General features: G+C 35.5%; 1 protein-coding gene across 5 annotated transcripts in view; it reads left to right on the plus strand.

The window, feature by feature from the left end:
* LOC120421993 (serine-rich adhesin for platelets) overlaps nt 1-11261 on the plus strand; it is a 121285-nt gene that overhangs the window by 38024 nt on the left and 72000 nt on the right. The window lies entirely within an intron of this gene.

The raw sequence follows: 11261 nt of genomic DNA on the forward strand, positions 1-11261 counted from the left end.
TTTTTTACATTAAAAGCCGATTTCAATGAACTCTTATAACCATACTTTTCATAAAAAAAAGTTATTTTGTGTTTGAAACCCCTGCCGCTTCGTTTTTTGGTTTGGTAGTCACGATGACTTTCAATTTACAGTTTATCAATCTCTCTTTCTGTATGGTGATATGCTCTGAAACTGGAACTTGTGACTTCTACCTTTGATTTTACATGTAGATACTCTACAAACTGCCTGAATTTTTGCAATAAAAATGCGAATGAACTTGTTTGAAATTTAATATTGTAAACATTATTCGAAATTTACTGAACTAATTGATTAACACAGTTGACCAGTAATTTAGTGTAAAAAACAAATTAAATTGGTAAAAAAATAATTCCTTATCATAGACAAGTTTTCATGATTTTATTGATGTCTTTTTTTATAGCTTCGTGAAATAAAATAACATAAATTAATTAAAATGCATTATTTAGGTTACAATTCGAATAAATTTAGTTATTTGATCAATTTTGTCTCATGTTTATTGCTTGTTATTAATTATTAATATTTATTAATTTTCCCTTATAAACTCCATGACATCTCATTTGAATTCTGCCAACTCGCTCGAAATTGACCACCGTGCGCGACTCTTTAGCTGCACGGCACGAACAAACAAACAAATGGACTTAACTTTGGACACTGGGAGGAAAATTTGCATTGCATAACTCTCCCCTGCATGACTGCACTCTATACTCCACGTGTGCGCACACCATTCGAATGTGTACGCATATTTCCAAGCGCACACACCTCCGCACCCCGATTCCTACAATACCGCACAGATAATAATGATATTTATGCAAACATTTTACTAAAGCCCACCTGTCTACTGCTGCTGCTAGTTGCCGCGAATAGCCGATATGCATAAAATTGTGTACAAAGTTTGCATAAGTGGACGAGTTTTCCTTTTACGACTTCCGCCAAATGGCCCGTCAGTTCAAACGGTAACGGTTGGAAGAAGCGTTTTTAGTTCGGAAATTTAAATACAATTCAACAAAAGGTTTTTCCAACTTTTTTCAATTATCACTTGTGATTTTTAGCAAAGCAAAAAAAAAAAACTCTGCAAAAAGTAAACCTCAACAAAAACAAACACTTTCACTTGGCAGACTTCGCCGATGGTGGTCTATCTTGCCGGTAGCCTAGATTTGGTTGGAAGCTGCTCCCATCTCCATTAGCTCATCGCAACTGCGATGGTGGTGGTCTAAATCCATCGGAAAACAATGGGGCCATTAACACCAATTATCTGTCATAATATGCCGTGGACTTTCAGTTTCTTTTGAATAAAAACATTTGGCGATCTTGGCTTATGGTGAAATATTTTCAAACTGTTGGCAAATAAATGTTTGATTAGTCTTTATTCACTTCTTAAAATACGCTGTGTAATTAGGTATGAATGCCAAGAAGATTTCAGATATTTTTTAAATCTCAAAATTTCAAATTATTAATGCTAGGAAACAACAGTTTTACTAGCAACGCTTTGCTGTCACTTGAGCAAAACACTGCTTGTTTACAAACGTAGATTCGCCCTATTGAACTGTTACTACGAAATAAGTAATAACTTCATACGTCAGCCCAGCTGTTGAGAGTGTTTAGTTGTGTTTAACTCTTGATGTTTTCATGTTATTGTACTACTAACCTGTCAAAATGTTCACTTACATAACCTTAACATAACCGTTACGATGCACCCTAAACTGTAAATTTCATGTCAAATGTTGACACTTTAATAATTAACAACATGCTACTTATCATGCCGTCTGTTGATGCATCTTGGCGTGTCCACGTGCTGCCTCCAGTTCAGTGATCTTGACGAATTTGACGGTCAGCGGCCACCAAGAGGGACAAAGTTGTACGAACATGATTTATCGTGATCGTTGGAGGTTGTGTTTACAGAAAACATTCAGTTTCAATTCGTAGACATGCGCGTGGTTTTGGCACTGGGCTTGGTACAGTGGTTATGAATCTACAACGATTAATGGTTAAGCGATCGATAAATTACTCGAAAGTGACGCAAGGTTCAACGTGAAGTGTGCTATGGACGTGAATTTATTAGCTTGATCCAGAGAAGTGTTGATCGCTGATTTGATTAAATTCTTGGGAGAAAATAAATCTTGTAATTTTGGAGCAGGATTTAAGTAGAGAAAAATAACTTGAAATTTCTAAAAATAATTGAAATAAACCTCTAATTTGCATCTGCAGAACCATCCTTAAAGTTCACTCAGTTTAGCAACCGATTGTATCAGTTGAATGGAGCATATTTGCCTAATCGCCAATCAAACTGTCATCAAAGTGGCAACCGGCACTGTGTGACAAATGTACCTACAATTAATTGCGATAAATGCCTACAAAACAGGTCAGATTTACATTTTACGATTAGAGACGGTGGCCTGACAAGAAAATTGAATCACATGGAAAAGATTAATCGCGTCACAACAGATATTTAGTACGGTATAGGGAGATCAAGGCTTTTTGGTGATTTATATATAATTTTTTGGTCAGCTTAGGTTCATTTTAAAGTTAATTTATTATGTGATCAATTCAAGCTGTCAATCATTCTTGATACAAAGTATGGATTTATATTTCAGATTTTTTATAATTCATTCAGACATTCTTCCTGTTTGCTCGCCAATTTGTTCATGTGATCCATCACATAGTTATCAGACGAGCAGCTGTTAATGCGATCAGCGACACTTCCAAGTTCGCGCGTAACTGAATAATAAATATTGTCAACAACAGCGTGCAGTAACTCTGCCAACCGCATCTGTTCTTTTTCATATTTATCGGTGGTGATATTTGCCATGTACTAAAATTAAATCATACAGTAAAGAATATCGTACAAGTAAAAATATATTTACCGTTTCAACAAAGTCAGGATAGCAAAAAATGTCCCCCACGGAGTTGCAACAAGACTTTAAGCTTTGAACTGGTGCGATTGCCAAATCACGAAAAGGTCCGAGGAACTCCTTCACCAAGAGTACAATGTTCGGTAGATAGTCGAGCTGCTGCTGGACACACCGTTCGACCAGTTTCGAGAAGTTTGCTGTAAATGTTTCGATCGTAGGATTCTGCCCTCTGTAGCAGAGCTCAAATTTGGTTGCATTTTTAAAAAGCTTCTTCGAGTGTGTATCTAATCCTTGTGCATAATAGTAGTGAATGAATTCTGGTAGTTCGACGATATGTTGGATTAATTGTATTTTAAATCCTTTTTTTATCAATGGATCGATCCTGCGCAAAATGATTACTGATTCATTTACTGTTTTTAGCAAATTATTTATGGCACTTGAATTGACAATCAACTGGTTTTTCAACAAAGGTTCGTAGCTGGAGAATAAAGTGTCATTTAATGAAGCTATGGTAGTGTTTAGTTCACTAGTGCACTGTTCTATTTTGCTATCCAGAAGTATCGAAATTCCACTTAATTGACTTGTAGAGTTCAATATTGCCTCATTTTTGCTGTTCTCTCCTTCGAGCAATTTTATGTCATCCAGTATTGATTGAAGGAGTTTTTGAAAATCACTTATGGTAGTGGTCAGTGTTTGCAAAAAGCTATTCAAAGTTGCACTCAAGTTAGTTGATGATTCTGGATTCTTCAGTGCACTCCAAATACCATCAACGGTTGTGTTAAGTGACCTCCAATTTTTTTGGCTTGTAACTCCTCTCTCTTTGCCGTATTCCGATTCCAGGTGCAGGGCAAATTCGTTGTTTAATTTCAGACTTTCCTTGAACTCATAAATCTTTTTTAAGGTTTTGGTTACTATATCTGCATTTTCCTTATCAGCATCAACCAACGCATCTATAAGCTTATGCAATTGATTAGATGTTGTGTTGAAGAAACTAGTCAAATCATTTGTTTCGCGAGTAAATTCATAAAAGAATTGTGGATTGATGTTAACGGGGTCAATCTGTTCTATTTTTGCATCAAGTGCAGCTAGTTCTTTCGTAAAGTTTGCTCTAATAGATGCTTCAATAGTCCACGACATAGGATCAGCAGCTGTGACTAGCTGTAGAAATAATGTTGAAATGAAATAAAACTGAAAAAAAATGTTACGCTTTAATACCATCGCCCCTGTCACAAGTAACAATAAAAATTTGGCAGTCCACATCACTTCGAATCGACGTTGGAATCACACTAAACAGAATAAAAGTGGGGTAAAATGATTTGTCACTAATGCGGAGTGATTAGGATTCAAACAATTTTAAAACAATTTACCGAATTATTTTCAATTTTGAGGAGGGGCGATGGTTTGATGGATCCTAATCGTTTTCTTTATTTAGTTAGGCTAAAGCAAATTGTAGTCTTATTAGATAAAAGGATAGGCGTTGAAATAAACCAATTGATGAAATTCAGGTAAATTTCAATTCCTATGATAATATCAAGTGCTTCTTAATGTACTATTTGGACCATAAATGGTAAAACATCATTATTTCACCAGAAGCTCAAATGATTTAAAGCTCATACATTTTCCAAGTTAATGCTTTCAATTTTATTTTTTTAAACACAACAGTTCTTGTTTTTGTTCTATTCATCAATAATTTGTTTTGGTTTTTGAATTATGATGACTAGCTTTAATTCAACAAGAGTAGTTTTTACAACCAACTTGCAACTGTTTCTTAATTTATTTTTGATGAATGGTTATCATTTCCGCTAGCAAGTCCTAAATTGCTATCAGTGTTAAAAGTAACGAAATTCAGATTGAACTGTCCAGATCCATCAGTCGGTCAACATCGAGTATGAAGTTACTGTTTATTTGTTTAAGTTTGATTCACGTAGGATTTAATTTGCTCAAAAACGACCGTTAGATAACTAATAACTTTTATTTCGATAGTTGGTGACAGGTGATTCAAACATTTCGGTCCAGATAGTTCAACTGCAGCAAAATGTTCAAGCAGTGATTGGAGCCGGCGCTAAGCCGATGGAAAGTGTGAACGGTTATGTGAAGTTGATTACCAACTCGTACAACATAGTTTTAAACGAAACTTCGTTGAAAGATAATTCTTCTGTGGTCAAATTTCGTGACTATGTCAAAAGTGTCACGTCAAATTTAACTGTGTTGCAGTCAATTGAGCCACACATTAAGAATCAAACTACCAACGTTACCGAAATGTATCTGACGACGCTGAACAAACTGTACAAGCAAAATTTCGAAGCAATCGTCAAATCCATATCCAATTCAACACTGAATGTATCAACGATCGATGCATGCATTAATTTGAATGCAACGCTAGTGAAACAGCTATCAGCTGCCCAGTTTATGGGAATGGACTGTACCAAGGATCTAGTCAGGACTGCACCGGTGACGCGCCAAGTCGTGGATCGATTCATGAACATCTTCTCAACCTTCGTAATGCAACCGATCGCGGATTTGACCGCATGCAACACTGCCCTTGAAAAGGAATTTTGTGTGACAAATTTTGAAACTCGAGTAGGTAAATATCTTTTTGAAAAATTGACTGATCCTTCTAACCCATCAACAAACAGCACTTTCAGCCCAACATGGGACCCAATAGGAATGGCATTACACAGGTGCTTGAGATGATGTCAAAGACGGCCTTCAACAACGCTGACTACGCCGTTATCCGCATGGAACAGTGCTACGAATATGCCGGAAAAGTTTACTCGAGAGTACTCGCCGAAATAACCAAATTGATTAGCAATTGTGTGTTGAAAAAGAGCACATAATAAAGTAATCTTCAGTTTGTTTTTTTTTTTGGCTCAATTAACACTTATTTATTTCGTGTGTCAAGTGTATCTCAAAGTTGTGCATTTCGAAAGAATCAATGTTATGTAAAAAATCACGAAGAATCTACAATATATCTTGAACTGCCTCAGTTTGTTTGTTTGTTTTTCATGTAAAAAATCATGAGGAATCGATTGATGACACATTGATGGCAAATGACTGCAATCCCATTTGGGCTCTTACCGACATTTGCCGTCAGTGAGAAGTCAGTTAGGACATACGATTGAAATTGGGTAAAAGGGGCATTCGTCGTCCATAAGAGTGTCAATAATCGATCGATTTTTTTTAATTTTCTTAATCGATCAATCGTTTTCTCGTGATTTTTTTTTTCATTCAAAATTATACTATTGAAAGGCAGAAACCGACGGCGCCAAAGATTAATATTTCATCAATTTTGGCCCAATAAAAATATTGTACAGTTAACAACGAGACCAAGGCAGTGTGATATCACTGTGAACAGCTATTGCTTTCTTTTCCCAATCAGATTCGTTCCTTTATATCTTTTTTCACAAGCACTACACCTTTTCTCCATTTCATTTTATAACCCTTTAACACATTGTTTCTGTTTGTCAGCCATTTTTAATGCGTGGTCCATGACATAGTTATCAGAGGAGCAACTGTTGATACGATCAGCGACACTTCCGAGTTCGCGCGAAACTGTAGTCAATATGTTTGAGACAATAGCGTTCAGTAACTCTGCTATGCGCATCTGTTGTGGAGGATTTTTATTCGTGGTGATGTTCGCCATGTACTAAAATTAAATCATACAGTAAAGAATATCGAAAATGGAAAAAAAAATTACCGCTTCTACAAAGTCAGGATAGCAAAAAATGTCCCCCACGGAGTTGCAACAAGACTTTAAGCTTTGAACTGGTGCGATTGCCAAATCACGAAAAGGTCCGAGGAACTCCTTCACCATGCGCACGATGTTTGGCAGATAGTCGAGCTGATACTGGACACACCGTTCGACCAGTTTCGAGAAGTTTGCTGTAAACTGTTCGATGGTGGGATTTTGTCTTCGATAGCAGAGCTTAAATTTGGTTGAATTTTTAAAAAGCTCATTCGAGTGTATTACTAATCCTTGTACGTAATAATAACGGATGAATTCTGGCAGTTCGACGATATGTTGGATTAATTTAACTTTTAATTCTTCTCTAAACAAAGGATCGATTCTGCGCAAAACGATGACTGATTCATTTATGTTTTGTAGTAAATAATGTATGGCACTTGAATTGACAATCAACTTGTTTTTCAACAAAGGTTCGTAGCTGAAGAACAAAGTGTCATTTAATGAAGCTATGGTAGAGTTCAGCTCACTAGTGCACTCTTCTATTTTGCTATCAAAAAGTTTTGAAATTCCACTGAATTGAATTGTAGAGTTCAATATTGCCTCATTTTTGCTGTTTTCTTGTTCAAGCACTTTTATGTCATCCAGAATCGATTGAATGATTATTTGAACATCACGTATGGTGGCGGTCAGCGTTTGCAAATAGCTATTCAAAGTTGCACTCAATTTAGTTGATGATTCTGGATTCTTCAGTGCACTCCAAATACCTTCAATGGTTGTGTTAAGTGACTTCCTATTTTTTGGACTTGCAATTCCTCTCACTTCGCCATATTTCGATTCCAGATATTCATCATATTCATAATTGAATTTTAGACCGTCAATCAATCTCTCAATTACATCAAATGTGTTGGTTACTATATCTGCGTTTTCCTTATCAGTATCAACCAAAGCATTTATAAGCATATGCAACTGATTTGATGTTGTGCTGAAGAAACTAGTCAAATCATTTGTTTCACGTGTAAAATCGTATGATGATAATGGACTGTCGTAAGCTGGGTCAATCTGTTTTATTTTTTGATCAAGTGCAGCTAGTTCCTTCATAAAATTTGTTCTAATAGTTGCATCAATAGTCCACAACTCATGAACAGCAGGTGTGACTAGTGACTATAGAAATAATGTTGAAATTAAATGAAGTTAAAAAACAAATGTTACACTTTAATACCATCGCCTTTGACACAAGTAACAATAAAAAAATGGCAGTCCACATCACTTCGAATCGACGTTGAAATCACACTAAAAAGAATGAGATTTGTCACTAATGCGGAGTGGTTAGGTTTTTAAACAATTTCAAAACAATTTTCTGAATGATTCTCAATTATGATATTTTAATGTACTTTTAATTGATGGTTTTTCTTGCTTAACTGGAATAAAAAATCGAAGTTGGCTTTATAGCATGAATGGCATTTTTCGAGACGAAATTTGTCTGATCAGGCCTTCCGTCGGATCGGGAATGTTGTCCCCGGTCTAACCAAGAGCTTAGGTCGTTAGCTTAGTCCTGGTCAAGCATCCCTGCACCGTGTGGTGAATTTAAAAATTCTGCTATTTTTCACTAAAATGCCAATAACTCCCTTTAGATTAAACCAATTGGGATGCTTCTCCCTGCATTTTGTTGCATTTTTTAAGCCCTTTCAGATGCATTGTAAATTTTGAAATTAAATTGAATTTTGCCTAAGTTATAGCCTTTTTAAGATTTTTTACTTTTTTGAACCTTCAAACTTTGTGTCCCGATTTGCCCCACTTCCCGTTGAACTAGAGTGCTCATATTTTGGCCAGATGCTAGTTTTATATGTACAAACAACCCCTGAAAATTCCAGGCAGATGGTGAGGTCCAAACGACGTCCCATACAAAGGGGTATGCCCTGTTCATAGACTCTCTCTTAAATAAATACACGTTTCACGCTTTATTTAAACCGGATTCATATTCGGTTGCGGTTGTTTAGGATCCCAAAAGAAACTGAAAAGTTGCTCATGCTCAATTTGGACAACTTAATTTTTTTCTCCATACAACCATGTGCCACCCTATTGCTCACACACTAGGATAAAGTTCTGGCGATGCAAACGTTTAAAACTGGAGTGATTGATGATTTTTTTAGAAAGTCGTTCAATGATTTGTTTGTGCCACTACTGTGCATTAATCTAAAAAAAGAAACCTTTTTTTTTGTTTTTCTGCAATATGTTTTAACCCTCTAACGCCCATGGTTACTCCAGAGCACCACTAATTTTTCTCTTCAAAATCAAATTTCTCTACAGGCATGCATTTTTCCAACCTGGTTCAGCTTGCGTTAGTTTATATAGAATGTTAAGTTATAACCATTAAAATTTCATCCAATTTGGTCAATTCAGTTACGAGTAATAGAAAAAACCGGAAAAAACTCGATTTTGCTCTGGGCGGGAAGGGGTTAATATTCACAACTTTTTAAGTCTTTAAGAAAAATTACTTTTTGCTATGAAAAATTGTAAAATAAGCAACCTAAAATTAGATATAGTAGTACAGCATCAAATTTTACAACTTCTAATTTTTTTTTACAGTTTGTAGCTTTAGTTTTCAAGAACGCTAAAATGTTTCTATAAAATGTTCTGCATTTTTTAAAGTCAGTTTTATTGCTCATTTCAAACTGTTGTGTCATTGAAACATTTTTGCCTTTTCTCCATCCACTTCATCATCTGGTTTGGTATAAACTCATTCAAAGAGCAGCCTTCGATATAGTCCACGGCACTTGCCAAGTTGTTATAAATTATGAAATTAATATTCGAAGCTAATTTGTTAAGTAGTTCTAGCATGCGTGTTCCTTCTGCTGGAAATTGATTTGGGGTTAGGAACTGAAAGTAAAAGGTTTCAATTAATCTCAATTCGAAAATAACTATATACTTATACTCAACCGTTGCAGCAAAATCAGGGTAGCAAAATTTGTCTCCAACAGTGATGCTGCATGATTTTAAGCTCTGAGCTGGCGCAAATGCTATATCGCGAAACGGGCTCAAAAAATCCTTAACCGTGAGTACAATGTTTGGCAAGTAGTCCAGCTGCCGTTGAATACACTGTTCGGCCAGTTTCGCATACTTGGTCAAATCTTGGGCGATAACGAAATTATGTTTGCGAGCGCAGAGTTCAAACTTGGATGTATTTTGAAATGCCATATCGGCAATCATATCCAATCCTCTTGTGTATGCAAATTGATTTGAGTATCGATATCCGGAAGATTGAAGACTGATTATATTGGCTAGAAACAATTCTTCGAATACAATTTTGATATCTTGAAGAAGCGAGACAGTTTTGTTTACTTTAAGCAGGAATTGTTTTGCGATGCTTGAATTGACGACGCTTTTTTTTACTCCTAAAGTTGAATAGCTTTTAAAAATAGTGCTGTTTAGAGTTGTTATAGATGTATTGATGTCGTTGATTGTTTGTAATATTTTAACTTTTGTTACAGGTAAAAATTCATTGAAACTTAGTGTTGAATTAAGTGTTGTTTCAATACTGTCGTACTCCTTGAGTAACTGCTTGATGATGTTTAAAAACGATCTAGCAAAATGTTGCATGTCTTTAATTGTGGTTTTCAAAATAAGTAGGTGATCATTTAGCTTGTCAGTAATGTTGCTTGGTGATTGTGGCTTGTTCATAGAAAAATTTTCACAAATGCCTACAACACTGGTATTCAATGCTTTCAATATTTTATGATTTGTAATTTCTTTGTCCTGGCTGTATCCTCCAAGAAAGGAAGCGATCGCCAGTTCCTCTGATAACTCATGCTTCGTAGCATTTATCTTGCTAAACGTTATGTTTAAAGCATCAAACTGTTCACTTTCGGCCATAAAAAGAGTTTCTGTAACATTGTTTAACAGATCCGCGATTCTCCCAAAACTATACTGAATTGCGTTGCGTTGCATTGTGATGGAGAACATTATCGGATGAAATTCAATGAATTTGATTTCCTCAACTACACCACTCAATACGATTAGCTCGTCACTGATTTGTCTTTTGAGTGAGGCTTCGATAGCCCATGGTACACTTCCAGTTGCCACTGAAAGCTACAGGATTAAGTTTTACTGAATTTAATAGCAAGCAGAAGTAAATTCTATTACCGTCAACAGCAACAGCACACTTCTATTTATCCAGAGTAACATCACTGTAGCACTGTTACTTTTCAGGTGGTTTAAACAACTGAATTGTTCTGCTGACTGCGTTGGCAACTTCATAGTTTAATTTGTTTTTAAATGTTTATAATTATTATTCTGCTATCTTTCTGCAATCAAAATGCGATCTCAACAAAAAATTTTTTTAGTATTTTAAATATCAAATCTTAATTGAGCAATTCTCTTGCCGCCAACTTCCGCCAATTCTCTAATAAATCGAAAGATATCATCAGATTTAAATTTTGGTATTTTTTGATTAATGATTAACAAGTGAGACTTCATGGAATGAATGAAATTTTCTGCTTTTTCAGAGAATTTGCACTCGTTTATAATGTAATAATGATATACATCAATTGTGTTTTATAATATTCTTTTAATATGTGGTTGTTATTCCCGGAAGGAAGTCCAAAATTTCACTTCACTTTGATTGTTATCAGCAATCAAATTATCGACATTCAGTTTTAACTACCTCGATCAGACGGTCTTCGTTCAGTATGCAGCTTCTACTAGTTTATTTG

This window comes from Culex pipiens, chromosome 2 (genome assembly GCF_016801865.2).
Source record: "Culex pipiens pallens isolate TS chromosome 2, TS_CPP_V2, whole genome shotgun sequence".
NCBI classification, from domain to species: Eukaryota; Metazoa; Arthropoda; class Insecta; order Diptera; family Culicidae; genus Culex; species Culex pipiens.